This window comes from Felis catus, chromosome X (assembly GCF_018350175.1).
Source record: "Felis catus isolate Fca126 chromosome X, F.catus_Fca126_mat1.0, whole genome shotgun sequence".
NCBI lineage: Eukaryota > Metazoa > Chordata > Mammalia > Carnivora > Felidae > Felis > Felis catus.
Window position 1 is genome coordinate 102,242,945 of NC_058386.1, and position 20,949 is coordinate 102,263,893.

The window sequence follows — 20,949 nt, forward strand, 5'->3', positions numbered from 1 at the left end:
TACTTACAGTTTAGGCTCTCAGGGACAAAAATCTTAATGGAGGCCAAGATTTCCTCAGACTTTATGGAAATAACCTTTTTAAAAGTTTGCATTCTGTAGTCCCTCTCTGTGGCAATTCTGATTTCTTTTTCCTGGGGTCAGAATATTCTTGACAGGTCTCCCACTCCCTTGCTATTCTTTAATAGTACTGTGATTTCCTTACTTCTCTTTCTAATGAATATTTCATCCGTCTGAAGGAATAAGCATCGTGTGTTTACCAGATGACAAAATGACTTCCAAAAATGTACTTAACTGGAAATCAGCCTTTATTAGAATTACCAGTCTTCTTTGAGCTCCTTCCTCTGCCTCCTCAAACTATTGTGAACAGTAAAATGAATAGTAACTTTGTGTGCTATGATTAGAACTATAAGCTCGGTGCAAATTAGTACTCACGAATGGCACTCTCACATCATACAGTATGTGAACATAAGCTTAGATCAGGGCATGCCCATAAGTGCATATTTCATTTTGTGTTCACACACAGTACACAAAATATCCAAGCATCAATCAAGGTGCTTTTGAACAAAGCACTGGGTAAAATTAAATAAAATTACAAAGGACACTGGAAACTTGTATTATTTATACTTATTTATCACTGAAGGTTTACATCATACATTACGAATTATACCCACCCCATTTAACCAGATGAGAATTTTGCAAATAAGAAGAGAACAAAATCAATCATCTATCACACACAGTGACAGTTAGCCACGTCAATTAAAATGTATCTTTTAAAATTGAAGTTCGCATGCAGTAGTACACATAAGTCTGGGATAAAATAGGTAGCTGATGGGTTCTCAGAAACAACCATTTAAAATCATGCAAGTCAAATAGTTTCATCTGACATTTGTCAGACATCTAGCAAAAATAGGACAATATTTGAAGGTCACCAATTCAATGTCTATCCTATAGAAAAGACCCTGGCTACTTCAGATAGCATGCCACATGGCATGGGATTACACTACCCCTTTGTACTTACTTCAGAATTTTTGCCATTGTTTTTCATTTTTCTTTAGCTGTTTTCAAAAGGAATATATAGTGATTCTGAATATACTTTGGAAGTGTGTTAGGCTAAAGAAATAGTGATTTCAAATTTATTAAGGTGAAATGGAAGGGCTGGACTTTGCCTCACCCAAAAGAAACTTTGCTGCATTCAGCTGTCAGGGTAGCAATATCATGGGGCTGAAATAACACTCCTAAAGATCTTCTCAGAGAGATTTTCCAGAAACCACAAGAGCGATTTCAATGAACTCTGAACCCATTTCCTAAACGTCTAATGTTGGACTTCTTGTTGGCAAATATGGATGCATTTCAGATTATGGCTTATCTATAAATAGCAAAAGTCTAAGGCTTTGTTTTCAGTTTTATGGTTGTTTTTTCTGTGTTATTCCCCCCTAAGGTAGAGGCATAAATACCAACTGAGCAGTGCTTCCATTTTCCTTAGAATATCAGAGCTAAATGCTACAAGAAAATGAATGGAATCTACAAGTTAAGGTTCATTATGTGTCTTGCAGATAGAAGCGTACGAATGACTGTCCTATCCACAAAACACAAGTATGTAATCAGTCACTAAGATTAAGAGACTCCAAAAGACAATGGTGGCACAGTTAAATGTATCTTTTCAAGGAAGTATATGGCAGTGATGGCTATAATTGACCATCTTACCATATTTCTGCCCACACATTAAGATGATTTTACAGTTTCATGGAAGTATAAGCTGACGAGTTAATTGAGAATCCATATCTATGGATATCTATCCACCAATATATCAATCTACCAGTTATCAATATGTCAATCTACTGACCTACCAAACTATCTATCATCTCATCTGTAAGGAGACACCATAAGACAGAAAAGTTCAGCTTACCTGTACAACTGCCCTTCTTGCAACAAAATCAAGTCTATCAATTTAATTCTTCTTGCTTGGTATCCACTGCTACTGCTCCTCTAAAGTCTAACAGGCCCTGTTTTAGTCCTCATCGCAACACTGCACAGTAGGTACTTGATCCAGTTGTAAGATCTTTTCTTTGCCTACTCTCACACTTAGAGAGGTAGCTTGTGGTTTGGTGTAAAATCTGACCGTGACTGAAATAGACCACACACACACACACACACACACACACACACACACACCAAAAAAAAAAAAAAAAAAAAAAAAGAAAGAAAGAAAAAAAAGAAAAGAGGGCAACCTACATGATACTCTCTTACTCTCCCCTACTTAACAGCATGGATATTTTGCCATACTTTGATTTTTCTTTTTGGTGAAGCAGTAGAGAAAGTTAGGTCACTGGAATGTTCAAGGGGAATTTTAAAATGAACATGTTTTGGATTCACTGATCTATACTATAAAAAGGATGATTGTCAGCTATGAGAAAATTTAACACTCAGAAATCCTTAGAGGACTAACTGTAAATATACTAAAGCTGAATATAACTACATCTGTACCTATATCTCGACTATTCTGATTTTGCATAAAGAGGAGATGATGACCAAACTGAAATAGGAAGATACACTTTTCTTAAGAACAAACAAAAACTGAATCTTCAATTATTTTTTTGAGATTATCTCATTTAAATGTTCCATAGGATCCTCAAATTCAACAGGTATAAAATGGAACTCATTATCCTCACCTATGCCCTCCATTTTCCCCCACCAAGGCCAAAGCCTGTGCTTTCACTCCTTGCAAGTGAATGGCACCAAAGCAGATGAATGGAAGTAGGGCGGAGGTAGGGCTGGGGTAGGAGAAACCATTACAAAAGAACAGAGTCAAGTTATCCAGAAAAGGGCCCAGGATCTGATTACAAATCATGTGTAAAGATTTTTAGCTGACCCTAGGGGTCATGAAAATTTTTTTTCAATTCACCTTAAATTTGAAATCAGTAACACTGAATGGTGTCATCAACTACCCAGTCTCCCAAGCCAGAAACCTTTCTCTTACTTCTTCTATCTAATGAATGACTCATGCCTATCAGCATATGTCAAATCTCAAGGTTCTCAAACTGTAGTCCCTGGACCAGAGGCATCAGCATCCCCTGAAACTTGCTAGAAATAAAAATTCTTGGGCCCCACCCCAGACCAACCGAAAACAGAAACTGCTCCAGGGAAGTGGAGTGTCTAGCAATTTGCAACTTAACAAGCCCTCCAAGGGATTCTCATACACACTCAAGTTTGAGAACCATTGTTCAAATCCATCCCTTTATCATTATTCCCATTGTCAACTGCCACCTGGCCCTCATCCTCTCGTATCTGGCCTATAGCAATAGTCTCTTAATTGGTTTTCTGGCCGTCAATATTGCATCTTCCAATCCATTCTTTATACTATCACCAGAGTGAACCCTCTGTATCATAAATGTGATTATTAAAATCCTTCCCTTGTTCCTCCATGCCTATAGAAATGGTGTTTAAACTGTGTTCCTAGGTGAATATGGGCATCTTTGGGGGGCCATTCTGCCTACCATGACAAGAGGCTCAGTGGGTAGTACACCACACTTCAAATTTCACAAGTAGCTTTACAAAACCGCTGGCCAACAAGAGAAAGGGGATGTTCCTTGGGACACAGAAGTCCCTCTTCATCTGTCTCGAGCCTACCTCTTCAGGCCTTATCTTTTCTCATGCTTCCCTTCCACGTCACTGTTCACCTGTATAGAAAGACTGCAGCTCCCCTAAGAGACCAGGGCCATTTGGTGTTTCTGTGCCACTGCTTCTTCTGCTTAGAACATCTGCCCATTTTTGCCATTTGTTCATGGGATAACTGCTGCTCCTTAGCCGCTACCAGTCCACACTTAAAGGATGACTCCCATAATACCGGCATTACCTTCTACACGAAGCCTTTTCAGATGCCTGCTTCTCATCCCTCTACTAGATGGAATTGATTAATGTCCCTCTGTGCTCTGACAGTGACAATAATAGTAGAGAGAGTGATAGCTGATCTTTACAAGCATGTACTATGTTCTATGCAAATCACTGTGTAAAGTGCCATCTTAAGACTCACAAGTTTATGAGGTATGAGGTTTAATTATTACCCATTTTATTTTATTTTATTTTATTTTATTTAAGTATAATTAGCACACAGTATTATATTAGTTTCAAGGGTGCAATATAATGATTCAACAATTCCATACGTTGCTCAATGCTCACCATGGTAAGTGAAAATGGGGTAAAAATCCCCATTTTAAAGATGAAGAGACAAAAGTTTAGAAGGATTATATTTAATCTACTTGCCCAAGTTGTACAGCAAATTATGTGGCCAGAATTGGATCATTTTATTTACTTAAACCCGAAAGCATATGCACTTAACCTCTACAGAACAGGAATCAGACTCATAACACATGAGTCAGGTAAGCAAGGACTAAGACAAAGGGGGGTTGCAGACACTGTGGAACTGAACAGGGTATACTCAAGCTGTGAGCATTTAAATAAAAAGAAAGGGAGGGTGGGGAGGGAAAAGAGACAAAGAAGAGCCCTGGGTTGCAAACAAAACATATCTGAGGACTGATCCTGAGCAGTAGGCCACTAGCTTGACACTTCTGTTTCATACTATATTCAATTCTCAACTTTATGCTTGTCATAAAACCCTTGTCAGGATAATTTATTGGGACAGTAGTGCCTATAAGTGTCCCATGAAAGAAAGAAAATTTTTCTACTTTTCACCTATCCACGAACTTTGCATTCTAGACATCAATGCAGAGAGATGGGGGGGGGGGCAAGGGGATGGTGTAAAGGGACAAAAGTGGTTCATACAAGGAGAGAGAAAGAGTGCTATATTCTCCCTGAGACTGTTGGTGGGATTTTAGGGATCTCATAAATGCTTGTACTTCTAATGGAGGGGCCTGGTAATGGATATCCAGGGGAAAAAAAGGGTCACTAGACAAATATCCCTGTGCACCAAGATCAGAATAAACCATGCCTTTCAGCAATCATGACTGCTACCTAGAGACTTTGCTGCAAATTTTCTGTAATGGGTAAACCTTAGTGTACTAGTTCTCTATTGCCACTATAATAAACTACTACAGACTTGGTGGCATAAAACAACACAGATTTATCTTCCATTTCTAAGAGTCAGAAGTATGAAGTGGGTCTTGATGGACTATGGTAAAAGTGTTGGCAGGGCTACATCCCCTTCTAGAGACTGTAGGAGATAATCCTTTTCTTTACCCTTTCCAGCTTGGAAAGGCTACCTCCCAATCCTCAGCTCATAGACACTGTCTTCAAAGCCAGCAATGTCCTCTCAGGTTTTTAAGGACCCTTGTGATTACAACGGGTTCACCCAGTTAACCAGAATAGCCTTCCTATTTTAAGGTCAGCTGAATAAGCAACCTTAATTCCATCTTCAAGCTTAATTACCCCTTGTCATGTGATGCAACATATTCACAGATTCCAGGGATTAGGACATGCATGTCTTTGGGGGACCATTCTGCCTACCATGACCAGTGATTCCCAAAGACTTTTTGAGTGGGGAGCTATTCAGGATTATATATCTCAACTGCCCTATTGGGTAGGTTCTGATATGTGAATGTTTTTAATTAAAAATATATATGATTGCCATGAGCAAATAAACTTATATGTATTCCACACCTACCAAAATTGATTCTTTTATTTCTATGTGTGTAAGTCAGGTTTCACCTATCTACCGTGAGCTTGTGATTGGGGACCATGCCCCTTATTGATTTTTGTTTCCCCAGCACCTAGCACCATACCTGGCATGTTGTAGAAATTTATTGTTTGTCACGTAATAAATAAGTGAAAAATGCTTCTTCCGGCGGGGGGGAGGGAAACATTTGTAGAGTTGTATTTGTTACTTAGGTCAGAGCTGTATATCTTTCCAAAGCTGAATATAGTGCTAAAAAAGGACGGGAAGCTGAACATACACTATTTTAAAAATCTATTTAAAATAGATGTCAGAGGCATTTTTTTTTATTATTTCTAGCGGATCATTCATCAGTAGAATAAGGAGCAAAAAAGAAAAGGGAACTGCTCCCCTAAACCATATGAATTCTTACTTATATTTCATTTCAAATCAATAAAGGGAAAGTCACTTCTAAAGTATTATGATTCATGAACTTCATTTACCACTCCTTCTTTTGGATTTGATCAGAATAGCCATCTCTATATAGTACTAGAATTGTTGATATTTTATTGCATTACCACATCTCATTATTATGTATTAAACGCTAGTATTTATGGCCACTACTCACCCTGATGTGAGACAGAAAAATATTGAAGGCTTGGCATCAAGGAATAGGCCTGTATAGGGACGAAGGACTGACTAGGAAGAGTCAATGGTCCTTTGGCTACCCCTCAGATCATTAACTCCAAGTGGTTATTTGCTCCCATGCACTGTCCAGTGCCCTGGCTGTTATTGCTGTGATATGTTAGATGAAGAATATATTTTAAATGTTTTAATATGAACTCAGTGCTCATGAAGGGTGCCAGATTGAAAGCACTGGAGTCTGAATTCATCGGGTTATGCACTTGGCTGGTTCCAAGTTACAGAGAAATGCTTGACCTTGAATGGCCACCCTGCAAGAGGAAGAAAACATACAGTTTTGCTGAACTTCAAGAGACTTAGGAGCAGCACAGAAGCATCCTGAAGTTAAGCATTTTTATCAAGGAGGAAAATAAGACTATTAACTTTGCTTGTACTTGACTTGATTTACTATAATGCCAATACTGGTGTGTGTGTGTGTGTGTGTGTGTGTGTGTGTGTGTGTGTGGTGGGGAGGGCAGTGGGTTAGGATACACAATTACTTCAACATAAAACAAATAAATGCCCTATTATCAATGCACTAAACCACTTAAACATGCAGCAATCTTTTTAACAACTGGTATGTGTATTCCAACTGAATGGCCAATCTTCATTCCATTTTGCATACCTGAGAAGAGCCCTTAGCTTTCTAAAAATCATAGACTGAGGAGGAAAAAAGTTGGAGCTATCCAGAGTTTTTATTATAGATATGAGAAAACCAAGGCTCAGAGTGGAAAAGTGACCTGAGGAGGCCCATATCACTAGTATGAGACCGGGAGCAGAGCCCAGGTTTTCTGATTAACAGGCAAGGGCTTTTCTAGTATATCATATTGTCTCTCTAAGGGAGAAAAAACTAGCTGCTCTCTGAACCTTTTAAATATTTAGTGCCAATTATTTTCATAAGTGTGCATTCTTTTGGCCTGTTAGGCATTTTTCCTCCGTTCTGATCTATTCATTCACCTTAGGTTAAGAAGACTATCATTTTTCACACATTTAAGCTTCCTTAAGTATTAAAAAAATACCTCTTAGTTAATAATATGCAACTGGCAAACTCACAATTTCCAAATTAAGAACATTATTTCCACAAATGATACAAAATGCAAACATCTCAACTTCCTTCCTAAGTTTCTCTTTTAATCTGTCATTTTATTTTCTGATACTTTTTTTCTCCTATAGTGATCTGAACTTTTTGGCAATAGTATTGTCTTAAAGGCAGTACCTCAAGAAGAATGGCAAATAGAGCTACATGCATAGTTAAAACTGACAAATCCATTTAAAATTCCCATTACAGACTAATCTCAATTCACTGAAACCCAATTTAAGGAAAAAAAGAAACCACTTACTATACCTGTATGGTATTTTTCGATTGGCAATACAAATTCCAAGATTTTAAGAATTTCATTTTTCATGTAATTTCCCTGTAATTTCATTGTTTTCATTGTTTTGTATTTTAAAGAAAGTATAAAGTGATTCCAAAGACTTATCACAAATTCAGATCGTCCTTTTCACTTTTTTACAAGTTAGGATGAGAATTCATATATGAACAATAATGCATAGCGCTACCAATATACAGGTAGCAAAGAAAAAAAACAATATTCTCGATTTCTCACTTACTAAGTACTGAACATTGACCAATATTTTTAATAAGAATGATGGCCAATGAGGGATGTCTTTCAGATAACTGAAGATTTTGAGTAATCTCCAAGTCTCCCTCTTCTCGCCACATTTCCTCACATATTCCATGTACCAGAGGACTAAATACAGAAGCAAATGCTTTGTCAATACTCCAGGTGAATTCTCTCTACATTGGCACATTTACCAAAAGAAAAGACACAATAACTTTTGCCCAGTAGTTGCTCAATAAGTATTTATTGAGCATATAGACTGGTAGATGGATGGATGAAAGGAAGGACAGAATGGTAAATAAATGAATGCAATACCATGTTAATACAGATATTTTACTTGAGACTTTCCTAAAAAATTAAAACATTAATTTCAGGAGGCAAATATTTGTTTTGTCATTAAAATTCTCTGAATGAAAATATTTTTTCCATTGATATGAAGAAATACCATGCTTCTTTGCAGTCAGTGAGAAGCACTAAATGGTTCTGCAAACATCCATTAGCCACTGCTGTTCCCACATACTTTGCCTATATTCCCATCAGTCAAGGAGTCTCTTGGTTTTAGCAGCTGTATATAAAAAAGGTCATAGGGTCATTCAAATACGTAGGAAAGCTTGCATATTTGATCTTGCAAAGACTCTCAATTATGAAGTACAAACACAAACTTACCTATACAATGGCCAAGTAAGTTTTTAGAAATTTAAAATAATGCGTTTCATGTACATGACACTCAATGAACATAACTGATTTTATCAGTGAAACATTCCCTTCTTTTCACATTGTGCAACAAAGTGTTCAATTCCCAAAGTAAATTTCAGTGTAGAATGCACATACCTTGGTAGATCCAGAAGTTACTGGAACCAAAAAGGAGACAGCTGAATAAAGGTCACCCTTGTAATTCCTGTAAACAAATTAGGCCAAATTATCCTTCAAACATCTGTACAAGCAGATCCAAAGCAGTCCTTCTATTAGGGAAAGGAAGAGACACATGTGGGGTTGGGGCAGGAGTAGGTGTGGGGGTGTGATTATAAGACTTCATTTTGCAATTCACAAGGGATAATGGGGTCAGTTTCCTAAAAGGTCTGCTTAAAACCTCGCACAATTATATTAACTATATTGCCAATAAGGAGTTTTTTAATTAACAATAAGTATACCTAGAGGGCTATGGAATTCTCACCCACAAAGACTGTCCCAACTTAATACCATGCAATTATTATTTAATATACCACTCATTTTGAGATGAAATGACCACAGTTTCAAGGAGTTTTCACCAATATAAACAATTTACAGTAATTTCAATTTCTTAAACTAAAATAGTCTTTTATGGTTTACCAAAAGCTTTCCTATACACATTTTATTTAATCCTCAAAACAATTCCAAGGAAACAGAGACTGAGAGGTTAAATGGCTGGAACAATGTCACATGTGCAGCTAGGCAGAGCCAGGACTAGAATCCACGTCCCTTCACTTTTGGTTCAGTCATTTTTCCAATGTCTCACATGACTTCCTTCATTCGACAGTTATAAAATTTACTATATGTCTCCATAGGCCACACTTGCTACTGAGCAACAAGGCAGGAAATATACCTGATAATAATTCCTACTATTTCACCCAACTTGAGAGATACATTTCTTCCTTTGATTTGTACAGTATCCACTATGAAGTCATATAGATGTTTAACATATGAACTTTTAAAAGTCCTTCAGTGGTATGTAACTTGGTACACTATTTACAGCAGGCAACTTATCAGTAGGTACCAAAAGCCTTAAAAACATGCATTCCTTTTGGCCTACTCTGCATGTATACATTTCTAAGGCAATTATCAGAGATGTACACAAAGAGGTATGTGTAAGAATTTTTGTCATGATGTTTTTTATAACAAATACTGGAAATTGCCTAAATGCCCAATAATTGGAGTTCAGTTAAAAAAAATCATGGAATAACCATATGATAGATTACTAAGCTGCTATTAAATAAGAGATTGTTAGGATTTGTCATTTCATATAATTTCTACCTATGACTTTGATTTGCTGCTTTTAAATTATACTCTGGAAGAGGTGGGAGAGGGGAAATATAAAATTTTCCTTTACATAGTTGGTTGTTTCTTCATGTCTCTGTGTGTCTGTGTCTTCCTCTGTCTGTATCTCTTTCTCTACACACACACACACACACACACACACACACACACACACACGTATATATACATATATATGTATATACACGTATATACACGTATATACATATATATACATATACACACACAAACATATATACATATATACATGTGTTTGTGGTATGTGTATGTGTGTATAGATACATATTATTTACGCACAAATGTTACCAATATATTGATAAATGAAAAAAAACACATTATAAAGTAGTTATATGAGTCCAGCTTAAAAAAGATATGTATGTATGTAAAATATATATGATTTTCTGCTTTCTGTGTATCTGTATTTTCTAATTTTCTATAATGAACATATATCACTCATATATTAAAAAAAACTATGTTTTAAATTCTTCAAAAATTCATTTTAGGTTGGTGGGGGGATGGGTTCAATAGTTGATGGGTATAAAGGAGTCCATTTGTTGTGATGAGCACCAGGTGTCTTATGGAAGTGTTGAATCACTATCCTGTATACCCGAAACTAATACTACACTGCATGTTAACTAACTGTAATTTAAATTGAAAAAATAAATAAAACAAAAAACAAGCTTCAAAAAATCCATTTTAGAAAAAGCAGTGTGGTGAATTAAAACAAAAGAAAAAGGAAAACAAAAACTGCAAAGATTTTCTTAAGTTTATTTATTTATTTTTGAGAGAGAGAGGGTGAGAGCACACAAGCAGGGGAGGGACAGAGAGAAAGTGCAACACAGAATCCAAAGCTGACTCCAGGCTCTGAGCTGTCAGCACAGAGCCCCACATGGGGCTTGAGCTCACTAACTGTGAGATCTTGACCTGAGCCAAAGTTGGATGCTTAACCTTAAGACTGAGCCACCCAGGCACCGCTGGAGAACAAAAACTTTAAGCTGTCGTAGTCCAATATTTTATGATTGGCACTCAATTAACCTTATGGCCCCAATTTATCAATCAAGTAAACCCCAAACCCATTATTTTTAATTTTTTAAGTTTATTTAGTTTTGAGAGAGAAACTGAGAGAGTGGGGGAGGGGCAGAGAGAGAAGGAGAGAGACAGTCCCAAGCAGGCTCCACACTGTCAGCCCAGAGCCCTATGTGGGGCTTGAACCCACGAACCACGAGATCATGACCTGAGCCGAAACCAACAGTCAGACACTTAACTGACTGAGCCACCTAGGCATCCCAACTGTTATTTTTTTTATATTGAGGCAAAAATCTCATCAATAAGGACAAACAATTTAAAATTTCTACACAATAAATCAAGACAGAAGAAAATATATAAATGCAGTTTTTTAAAAAAATGTAGGTCAATAGCATTATTGTCATGTTTCACAAAGATTATCAATGTGACCTTGTAATGATAATAATAGAGTATTATATTATTACTAATGATCTCCATAGCCAATATACCATATATAAATCATTCATAATAGACTGAAGTGGTACTCTTAATTAGTTGCAATCTAATTGCCCAATGTGCATTTTTCATCACTGTTAATGTTGCTCAAAAAAGACATAGTTCTGCTCAAGTGTTCATGTGGTTCCATAACAGTGCTAAGTTAGAATCTTTCAAGGGAAGACATTTCAGAAAGTACTTAGATCTTGACTACAAAAAAGTATTTCTGGCTCTTCTGCCACATATACCAGAGCAAGTCTGTAGAAATTGGCTTCATACCCATCAGGCTGATTTTCAAGGAGGTTAGCAAAAAATGCTTTAAAAAAATAAACTGCCCTACATGCAGCATTTTGCCTTGGTGAGATACACAGAGAACTGGGAAGCAAGAGGGGCTTTGAAATTATTTAGCTCTTCTTTGCTCACTTCTCAACTGCCTTCAAACTGAAGCCTTTAGGAGGCTATCTCCCCATTTATGATTAGAGAAGGCCAGTTCTTATGTCGATCTATACAAGATACCCCAGGTCACTTGCCATCATTTACCAGTTCAAACATGTACCACTTCCCTCACCTTCCACCTCTTTATTTCACTCAAGAATTTATCTCCAAAAAAGAAACTGTTGACTGTCTTAATACTGCATGGGGGCTAGCTACCCTTTAGAAAAAAAAAAAAAAGAATGTTTGACAGGACCATCATTGAACACAACCTAATAATGCACACCAGAGGCAAAAACAGCAGGAGCCACAAATGTTAGAAATGCATCTCAAGTACTATTGGTTTTGGAGATAGAGCCTGCAAAGCAGAGTTCTAAAGTCAAATCTGAACAGCTCATTAAGAGTTCATCTAACCCACACTTTAATTAGAGCCACCACCTCTTGTTTGGTCCTACATAGAGAATAATATTCTACATCTTTCAGTTGTCTGCCTCTTAAGATGAGAGAGCCAATCATCTGAGATTGGCTATGGAGATGAAATGCATAAATTGAAGGAGAGCAGAAGAATGGCCTAAGAGTCTGGCTAAAAAAACATATTTATATAAATATGCATGCATATAAGGATGCATATATGTGTGTGTGGATAGATATGTTCTGCAGATAAATTTTAAAGGTATAATTTCTATTTGTTTAGGAAATGGGCCATTTTTTACTTATTTTCAATAGTTAATTATATACTAAGTATAACTATAACAACTTATTAGCACTTTCTATTTTCAAGGGACTTTGGGCTGCATATAGGTCACACTTTATTTTACTAATGAGTATATCTTTACATATTGCTACACATACTTTGAAAGCCCTAATGCTATTTTTCTAATGGGACGTTTACTCAAAGACCTTGCAGAAAATAATTGTGTTAATAACAGAGACAGTTTCCCCATTACAATGATCAGTGCTCTCAGACAATTAATGCCACAACACTCTGTATTGTCACTTTCTTCCTCAGGGCCTAGAGAACTTCGAGGTTTACGTTATTGGCTGCAGCTTCTTTTTTTTTCTGGCAATATGGGCCTTTCTAATGATGAGACCTGCCAAAACTTGTCAATGCTATTTTTCTTCTTTTCCATTAGAGGTGACTGTGGCTGAATAGCCAAGTAATCTATAGTCTAACTTCACTTAATTGTTTTTACTACATGACATGAAGAAATACAGTGAGTAATCACGCCTGTTTTACATGAAGCAAATTGCTAGTGCTTTCCACAGCAATGTGAAGAAGTCTTAACTTGCCTAATCTCCCTTGAACATCCTGTTCAAATCCCGACAGGATAAACTCAGCCCTCCTTGGCTCTCCAATGACTAAAGACTAGATTGGATCAGTGGATCTCAATCATTTTCCCTGTCTGTAGATCTCTTCAAAACAAAGGAGAGAGACAATACTACCCCAGTCACATCTGTATATTCCTCTCCCTCTAGCACCATCTTTCAAGGATAACAGGTTTACCCTCTCTTATTTATTACTGAAACTTCACTTCTAAGGTGGCAGTATTTATTTTTGTGTTTCTTGTTTCTTTGTTTTCTAAGTGTATTCTTCTGCAGTGAAAGTTACACAGATTTATTGTAGAAAATCTGGAAAATGCAGAAGGTATAAAAGAAAAAAAATCACTTAATACCTACCTCCTCCAAACAGAAATAATCACTTTTAGCACTTTTGTGCATCGTTTTCCAGTCTTTTTTTTTTCTTTCTTATATACTGGGTAAATATAATTTTGTATCCTGCTTTATTACTTGATAGCATAACATAAATGTTTTCTTTTTATCATAAAATATTTGTAAACATCATCTTTAATGGCCATAAAATATTACATTGTCTGGATGTACCATAAATCACTTAGCAATTCCCTTGTTGAATATTTAGGTTCCTTCATTTTTTCCATTATTAAAATTTCTGGTGAAAATCCTTGCCAATACAGCTTTTCCTGCACTTTGCATTACTTCTATAGGACAAATTCCAAGAAGTAGAATTACTGGGTCAAATGGGTATGAGCATTTTTAAGGCTTTTGCTGCAAACTGCCAAATCTATACCAATGAACATTTCATCATGTCCTTATATTCATTCATGTATTCACCCAATACTTATTAAACACCTACTATGTACCAGGTACTGTGCGAGGTGATATGGATGCATTAGTGAACAACACAGACACAAAGTCCATGCCCTCATAGAGCTAATATGCTAGTACATTTGACAAATTATAAATACATAAAAATACAGTGTGGTACCAGGTAGTGGTGAGTAATATGAGGAAAAATAGAAATGGAAAAAGGCACAGGAAATGAAGAATCATGACTGGACTCATTACACAGGATGGCCAAGGAAGGCCTCTATGATTAAGGAATATTTGATCAAAGATCTGAATAAAGTGGGAAAGTAAGCTTATAGAAATCTTGGAGCAAATTCATTTCAGGCAGAGGAAATGGCAAGCGCAAAGACCCTGAGAGACAAAAAATGCATGGCATGTCTAAGAAACAAAATGGAGGACAGTGTGGCTAGAATGTTATGACCAAGGTTTGGTGGGGAAAACAGTAAGATGCAAGACCCAAAAACAGACCAAATCACACAGGGCCTTGAAGGCCATAGCAAAGATTTAAAATTATTTTTCAAATTTTTGTTTTAAGTGTAAGAAGAAGGCAGCCATTGGAGGGCAAAGAGAAGGAAAATCACAAGATCTTATTTATGTTTTAAAAGGATCACCCTGGTTGCTGTGTAGAAAACTATAGAGGGGCAAAAATGTGTGTAGGGGCACACTTAGGAGTTATTTCAGTATTCTAGGTGAGAGATGATGGTGGTTTGGTCTAAGGTGTTAATGATGAAGATAAAATGTTTTAGACAAGATACAGTCTGAAGGTATAGTCAACATTTGTTAATTGGCTGGATGTTAGGTGTAAAAAAAGATGAATCAAGAAGGACTCTAAGGTGTGGAGCTTGAACAAGTGCACTGAGCAGTATCTTACAAAACCGACCAAAAAAGTCCTTGTTTTTATTGTTTCTAACTTGCATTTATTCTGATCATTGAAGATGGAGCTTTTTTTTCACATTTATTGACCATTGTATGAATAATCTGTTCATGCCTTTGTTCAGATAGCATTCATAAAATCCTTTCCTTCCTTAGCTTCTATTTCATTATTTTCTGGTTTGCCTCTTACCTCTCTGACCTTAATCTGACTTGCTTTCCATTGAAGGCTTCTCTTACTTCGCCAACCTCTTAAAGTCCAGAGTTTCTCCAGAGTTTCTCAGGATTTCATCCTTGCGTCTCTTCTTACCCCATATACACTCCTTAGGTGAACTCCCCCACCTATTCCTATGATTTCAACTACTACATTGACCAATGACACACAAATATCTACCTCCAGACCTCATCTTCAGATCTGGATTTCCATCTGTTACAAACCATCCCCATCTGGATGTCTGGATGGCGTCTTACATTAAATAAATCCAAACTTGACCTCATTATCTCCACCAAAACAGACTTTTTCTTCTATCTTCCCTATACTGCTTAATAGCATTACCTAATTTCCCAAGCCAAAGTCTCAGAGTCACTCCTCCCTCTCCATCACCCTCTACATGTTTTCATTTTCCAAGTCCTCCTAAGGTTACCTTATGAGTGGTTCTCGAATTCCTTGCCCCACCTCCATCTGCCACTGTTTTTGGTGCATATCCTCATAATTGCTCAGTTGCAACACAGTCTCTCAATGTCTCACTACTACTACTCTTAATCGATTTCAATCCATTCTTCATACAGATGTCATCTTCCTAAAACCAAAAGTTGGTGACTTGTCCCCACCATTTTAAAGCCCCTCATCTAAAGTTCATTTACTGCGACAGAGAGAGTGAGAGAGAGAGACAGAGAGAGAGAGAGAGAAAACATGCATGAGCAGGGGGAGGGGCAGAGAGAGAAGAAGAGACAGAATCCCAAGCAGGCTCTGCATTGTCAGCACAGAGCCTAACTCAGGGCTCAATTTCACAATCTGTGAGGTCATGACGCAAGCCGAAATAAAGAGTCAGATGCCCTACCGACTGAGCCACCCATATGCCTGCCCCTAAGGTCTCTCATTAGTTCAGTAGACTCTGCTACAACATACTACATTGCATCATTTTGGATAAATAGCAGAAAAACCACCATTCTCCAGTTTAACTCTCCAGACAGGGAAATCTTAATACATTCATTCACTCAACAAATATATACTAAGCATCTTCTGTGTGTCAGGCACAAGGAAATATATAAAATATCTTCCCCCACCTGGATAGGAAATAAAATGAAACTCTATTATCCTGGGTTGGTATTCTCCATTGCTAATTTAGCCTCTAATTTAGCTTCGTGCACTCTTGCAATCCTTTCCATGTAGAATGTGGTTCCCCTGTTCTCTAAAACATTCCTAGCTGTTCTTTAAAAGCCAATTCATGATACATCTTTTGTAAAACTGTATATACCTTTGAGCTTCCAGAGTATTCTAATTATTCCTCTTCTAGAGGACTTGTTATATAACAATATGTTTATATGTCTGTCTCCTCCATTAGTAAGGTTTTTTTAAATTTTTTTTAATGTTTATTTTTGAGAAAGAGACAAAGCATGAGCAGGGAGGGGCAGAGAGAGGGAGACACAGAATTTGAAGCAGGCTCTAGGCTCTGAGCTGTCAGCACAGAGCCTGACGTGGGGCTCAAGCCCACAAACTGTGAGATCATGACCTGAGTGGAAGTCGGCGCTTAACGGACTGAGCCCCCCAGGCACCCTTAGATGGTAAGTTTTTAAAGTGTCTTTGTATCACTGGGTAAACACAGGCACTTTTAAAAAGTTTTGGCAAATGAATGAATGAGAAAATGAACATATGGTGTTTTTTCTTCATGAAGATTATTTTATGATGTATAATCAGGGGCGCCTGGGTGGCTCAGTCGCTTAAGCGTCTGACTCTTGATTTCGGCTCAGGTCATGATATCAGGGTCATGATATCTAGCCCCATGTAACGCTCCTTGCTGGGGGTGGAACCTACTTGAGTCTCTCTCTCTCCCTCCCTTTGTCCCTCCCCTGTTCTCTAGCTCACTAGCTCTCTTTTGCTCTCTTTGTCTCTAAAAAAAAATATGATGTACAATCAAACCTGTGTAATACTGAAGTCTTCATGGAAAAGACTTGGGACTTCAACACACATTGTCCCAGAACTCTGTGTAAAGTTGATTCTTTTTCTGCCTTTTCAACAACAAAGAAGTCTCAAGTATTTTGCTAAATATCTGGGACCAGAGTTCTCTCACTACATCTATTGCTGTTTTAAACATTTCCTTAAACATGTTTTATCCCATGTTTTACAGAAATATATTGTTGAAATTTTCTCGATTCTGTGTTGAATTACCCTTAAAATATTTCCATTGCACTGAATTCTAATTGTTTACATTAAAATTGCCTCACTTTCACAAGTTGTCCAATGTTTCATCAAGGCAATATCTCAAATGCGAGAAAAGAACAAAACAATGGGAAAAAATGTAGCACCCTTGTGTTAACACTTCATGGGTTTGAAACCAAAAATAAATGGTGTCACACCTAAGGGTTGACATTTTATTACACTAAACATGAACGACAAATCACAAATGCACCAACAATGTATGGATATGTGCACAGAGTAAATCTGTAATAAAAGATAACATCCCAGGAAATCAGTGTATTATTTTAGCTTCTACCCAAGATCATTGAAAGAATGTATGAGCCAAAACCAATATAAAGAATAATATTTCACATTACACTTATAATTCGCTAGGATATGCATAAAGGAATGGTCGGATTTAGAAAAAGAATAAAGAGGTTAAGCACTACCAACACTTTAGTGAATGTCCCAGAATTTCCTTTCTCATAAACTTATACACTACCTCAATTCTTGGAAGGAAAGAAAGAAAGAAAAGAGAAAGAAAGGGAAGGGGGAAGAAATGAGAGTGATTTTATTGTTTTTTCAAGGTACAAGAGTCTTCTCAAATCTAAACAATAGGTATCAATTGGCCAATCAACTGCACAGCGTTTTCCCTTAAAGGTCATTAAATCTCATTAGTGAAATTAATACTATCTTTCCAAAAGCAGTTTCTCATTTGACTTGCATAGCAATGATGTCAATGCTTCCCTACATTGCTTAAAGCTCTAAACATATAATGATTCACAATCACAAAAATATATTCATTTCAAGCATAGAGTAAGCAAATAAGTGATTTATGTTTCTGTAAATGATGTTTGTAAAATGCATGTCAAAAATGTATGTATACTTTTTAATAAATATTCCTTTAGAAAAAAACTCCTTCCCCACACACATAAGCACAAACATATTTTGGGGCTAGTTAATAGAGCAGGAGATCACACGACAATATCACTCAAATGCTTGCAATTAAGCAGAGCAGCTTTAAAAAAAGAAAATCACTAATGCTAAAGGGGGGTAATGCACAGAGTATAAATTCAAAATGTTGATCAGAAACACTTTGTTGATAGGAATCGAGTTAGCTAGGAACATTTCAGATTTAGAAGGCTTCCAGTCACCCTGTGGTTGTAGTGTATTTATACACCTCTATATTTAAACACAGGTGGTAATTACCAAGATTGAGACACCTTTAATAAGGCATCATCATAGGTGCAAAGGATGTGTAGCATAAGATGAGTTCATTATCAATAACTTTCCTGAATTAATCATCTCTTAGGACATTTAATTTTAAATGTACCTGAAAAAACCTGGATTATTGAGATAGGCCATCTGCAGTATCTTTTTCTAATTTCTCTGAACAATTGAAGAGTTTTCTTAAAATGTCCATATACAGCTGTGACACAGGTATTATAATATCTAATAAACCAATTGACCATCTAATCTGGCACCTTCTCTTTGACAGGTGTCTAAACCATATAGAGGCACGAGAAGTAATATAAACACTTACAATCCACCAATTACGCAAAATCATCCAACTGGGAAATTTTCTCCTTGACCTTAGCCAGTGAACAGATTTTCCCTGAAGTATGTAATGTACTTTTATTTTGGCTGCTTTAAAAATCCTCATTCATACAGGCAGCTAAAAACATTAAACTGTGATTCTTAACATTAAAATGAAAATGGATTTCCTTTGATATAACCATAAAGGGATTCTACTGAAACTTTCATATATACAGCTGCATCAGCATCCTGAATATTCACAGTACCTTTCTACTAAATAGGAGAACAACTGAAAAGTAAATATACAGTAATTTTGAAAGGGAAACTGAGGTTATAACACAAGAACATCATTTGGATGAACAGCCAAAATTCATTGATCAGATAATTGGAACCATCCAGATGATTGTCTGTTATTTTGCATCGTACATCCAGATGTCATGCATCTGCTGAAAGGCTAGAGGAAATCGACGTGACACAGAAGATAGGGCACAGACAGATAGTAGGGAATCTCCATGTTCAACAATGATGATTGACTGAATTTTTCATGTTTTACTCAGATATTTTCATATCACACCAGTATGGCTCAAGTAACAGAAGTAAACCAATTAACAAATTCAGTACCCAACAACTGGATACCAATATCATCAATATTCCCTAAAATGTAAAAATGTAAATATTGTTTTTCCTAAACTCTTAAATCACTACTTCATTCTGTCGTTAATAATTCTGTCTGAGATATTTATGTTTTGAAATTCTAGTCACTTTAAAACAAAAATACCTGTTGACATAGAAATATGTATCTTCATTCTTTTTTCGTCATCAAAATCCTTTTTGGGAATCACTCTTTCTTAGCCATAATATAGAAATTTGTTTACAGCCATAAACTCACAAGAAAAAATATTAGTTTATCAGGACCCACAGCCGATAATATTGCAAAAGGCTTAACATGGATTGCAATTCAGCTTATATTAGAGTTTGTGATTCCAAAATTCAATTTTGTAAGTCATAATCAGCCACAAAAATGTTACAACAGAATATGAGAAACATTAAAAGGCAATTTCCTCATTGTTGACTACTTATCAACTGACAACTTAGTCAATTAAAATTAAAACAATCAGCATGCTTTATGGTGACGGGTAAAATGAGTGTTTTACAGATTTCAAATAAATGTTTTCAAATCCATTTTGTCGCTGTAATAAAAAAACAAGTGGGTCATAGATATTTTAATAAAATTGTTTTTATATTTGGAAAGGAAAAATAACCAATCCTACTGGAAAAGTCAAGCATCATTTATATTTAACTTTACTATGATCACTAACTAGGCTTCTTCAAAGTCTACAAAATCATAATTTGAATGAACATATTTTTTCAATATAATAGCTATTATGAAACTATTTTACGGCTGCAAATGTCCTCATAGAACAAAAACGCTCTGTAGCACACATAAATACCAACAGGAATGCACGAATCAAACCTCTATTTCTGTGATTATTTTTAAAGAACTGCGTGAGTAGGGGACAGAGAGGGTAAGGCAGTAGATCTTCGGGAAAATGACAGAGATGGCACTGATTTTTTGTTCTGCTTAATCATTTATTGCTCACAAATTCAATTCCTCAGCCTTTTATGGTTACTTTCAGAGACCAACAGGCTGGCATGAAATTAAATTAACAAGCAGGTTCCCATCCTGAATTAGTGACTCCCAGCTGTCTGTCCGTCTAGTTTCCATGGCAGTAGAAGAATCGGTGGAAAATGAGGTGCAGAAAATTGTAAGAAGCCAACATATCAAACTCTTTAAGTTGATTTCTTTAAACCGATGAATCAGTAGTGGGGGTGGTGGGGGTAGGCAGAATCGAAGTTAAAGTTTTTAATATCCTGGCTTGTTGAAAAAGCCAGTGTGTTTCTGTTTTTGTAATTGCTAAGGGATGCAAACATCTCCTTATGCATTTCATTGAAGGCTGTAGATTCAGGATGGCATACAATTTATTATGTATTTTATAGTAATCCAAGAGTGTTTAATGTAGTTTACATTATGTTAAAGTGTTTTATTTTTTCTTTCTCTTTTTGACAAAAATATTAAGATTCATCAGGCTGTTAAATGATTCCAAACTTCTAGAAACTAAGTAAGAAAT

General features: G+C 36.4%; 1 protein-coding gene across 2 annotated transcripts in view; it reads right to left on the minus strand.

Annotated features, from left to right (window-relative positions):
- TENM1 (teneurin transmembrane protein 1) overlaps positions 1 to 20,949 on the minus strand; it is a 786,286-nt gene that overhangs the window by 760,233 nt on the left and 5,104 nt on the right. For both annotated transcript variants that reach the window (XM_011279454.3, XM_011279453.3), the window contains exon 2: positions 8,740 to 8,806. The gene's annotated coding sequence lies outside the window, so the exon portion shown is untranslated. The remainder of the gene's footprint in view (positions 1 to 8,739; positions 8,807 to 20,949) is intronic.